Consider the following 2,833-nt stretch of genomic DNA (forward strand, 5'->3'; position numbering starts at 1 on the left):
GTCAGTGAACTGTATACCTTGAATGCTCAAAGGCTAGGCAAAAAATGATGGTGGCTGGACCATGTTGGTATGAGTAAAATTGGTTAGAATTGGTTTGGTGTGCATGTATGTATGTATGTATGTATGTATGTATGTACGTATGTGTGTGTGTACGTACGTACGTATGTACATATGTACGTACATACGTTTGTATTTTTTTAAGGAGAACTAACAAATTCTGCTAATGGATTGGACAAGGGTTTTTAGGGAAAGTGAGGGACTGAAGATGATTCCAAAGCTTTTCTCCAGGGCAACTGGAAGGCTGACGCTGCTATTTACTGGAAGATGATTATGAGAGGACGAGGGTAGGAGAGTACACCAAAGTGACTGACATAAGAGATTTTGATTTTCTACATTATACCTTTTTTGGACATTTCTGTAATAAATTTTTTTTTTAATTTTCAAAAGACTTAATGTGTTTTTAAAAGTAGAGTAAATGAGTCCATGAAGATTTGTGTATGAGGATGTATATTATGGGATCATTTGCAAAATTAAATTCTTGAAAGTAACCTAAGTATCTTTCAGGTTACAGAACACTATAAAATATTACACTTTCATTTATGAATGCTACATCTGCATAGAATATCTACATTTATATGTGAACATGTACCTAGAGAGAAGATTGAGATTAGTTTGCACCGAAAGATTACAAGTAGCCATCTCGTGTGGCAGGATTTGGGATGATTTTTAATTTTTTCTTTATCCTTCTCTAAAATGTTTGAATGTTTTAAAATAAACTTCTAACAATTTTATTATCAAAATAACTTAATTATTTAAAAGAATAGAAATGTTGCCTAAAATAGAGTAAACACAAACTTATCAGGAATTAGAAGAAAAGTAAGGCTATAATAAACACATAAATTTTTTTTGACATCTTTTTTGTAACTAACACATGGTTTACCTCTCTAGGAAGATGATTTGCCACTCTTTATTAGTCACACTTTATAAACAGGGGTTAAAGTTCCCAAAGTTTTCACTGGGGCCCTGGATACTCATTTGTGCTTCCTATAACTGTTTCTTTTCCCCTTAAAAACTGACCTGTTAATGAACCCAAGGGTCAGAAAGGGTGGAAGAAAAGTTGCAGGGGAAATTAAAATTTTATACTTGCACATATACTTATAGATGTTCGTGTATATATCATATATAAAAGTTATTTAATCAACTCACCGATACTTTCATTTTCACCACTCAATGTTTCAAAGGCTATATAATAATCAAAACTAGCCATTTCTAAAGCAGTCTTATTTCTGAATTTGCTGTAAGGGAAGAGGATTCAGTCAGGTACCTTTAGCCTCTATTAGATATTTTATATACAGTTTCTTGGGGTGATATTTAGATTTCTTGAACATTTTTTGATCCTACTAAATAACATTTAAAGAGAAATAGTTTTCTCTTTAATTATAAAAGTAATCCACTTCATTGTAGAAAACCCAGAAAAACAACATATTGAAATTAAAGTTATTAATAGTAATGATATCTTTACCCCCCAAGAATATGAGCCTCTTTTCTTTTTTGTTAATGATTTTTTTAAATGTTTTAATTAAAAATTGCTTTTTAATATTTTTTGTTTTGAAATAATTTTAGATATATAAAAAGTTCATAAAAATGGTACAACACAATTTCAATATGTCTTTCACCAGCTTCCCTTAATGTTAACATCTTGCCTTGGTACTAATCTAGTCCTATTAACTAATCTACATACCTCATTAAAATTTTTTCAATTTGAGTTTTATCTCACTAATGTCCTTTCTCTGGGCCAGGATCCAATCCATTGCGTTTAGTTGTCATGTCGCCTTAGTCTCCTTGACTTTAATGACCTTGGCACCTTTAAAGAGTACTGGCCAGTTATAGAGTTGTCCTTCAGTTTGGATTTCCTTAATATTTCCCCATAATTACACTGAAGTTATAAATTATTGGCGAAAATCTCATAGATGTGATGTTTTGCCATCTTGGTGTATCACCTGGAGGCTTTGGGACATGGATGTCTCATTACTGGTGATGTTAACTTTGTACAGTTGAGGTAGTATATCTCAGGCTTCTCCACTGTAAAGTTACTTTTTTTCCTTTTGCATTTAATAGGTATCTCCGGGGAGATACTTTGAGATTTGAAATTATGCAAATATCTTGTTTCTCATAATACTTTTGTACATTATTTTCAGAATCCATTGGATGACTTTTGCCTGAAATAATTACTACTATTGTGATTTTCTATTTCCATCATTCTCAGAATTTACTATAAGAAAGAACTTTTCCTTCTTTATTTATTTACTTTATTCACGTTATTTATGTAAGTATAGTCTCACAAGTGTTTGTTTTTTCTACTGGATATAACTCATTACTATCATTATTTATTTTGCTACTCATATTGTCTCAGAGTCAACCACTGAGGCCTCTCACACTGGCTCCTGTATCCTTTGGCATTCCTTATCATTTTGTGAACAACACCTTGCATTCTGGGATCTTGTACTTTTCCCCTGCCCCAGCCCTGAAATCAGCCATTTGTCCAAAGAGCCCTGGTTCTTTTTACCACAGCATAGTTTTAGATACTAAAAGCTGAGTGCTTGTTGACTTCATCTCTATCTGGGTGTCTTTGCCTCTAAGACCCTCTCAGTGGATAAGACTAGGAAATAGAACTGTGTCTACACAGATATCTATATTTACTTGTGTCTCTTTATATGTGTATGTGTGTATGTATGTAAATATGTGTGTGTGTGTGTGTGTGTGTGTGTGTGTGTTTGGGTGGGTGAAAAACTTTTGTATTCATTAAACCATGAGTTCATTCTAATACCTCCAA

At 32.7% G+C, this 2,833-nt stretch overlaps 1 protein-coding gene across 1 annotated transcript in view; it reads left to right on the forward strand.

Moving 5' to 3' along the window:
* Positions 1-2,833, forward strand: part of ASCC3 (activating signal cointegrator 1 complex subunit 3) — a 266,182-nt gene that overhangs the window by 244,675 nt on the left and 18,674 nt on the right. The window lies entirely within an intron of this gene.

The sequence above is a fragment of the Pteropus vampyrus genome, unplaced genomic scaffold (genome assembly GCF_000151845.1).
Source record: "Pteropus vampyrus isolate Shadow unplaced genomic scaffold, Pvam_2.0 Scaffold58, whole genome shotgun sequence".
Classification (NCBI taxonomy): Eukaryota; Metazoa; Chordata; class Mammalia; order Chiroptera; family Pteropodidae; genus Pteropus; species Pteropus vampyrus.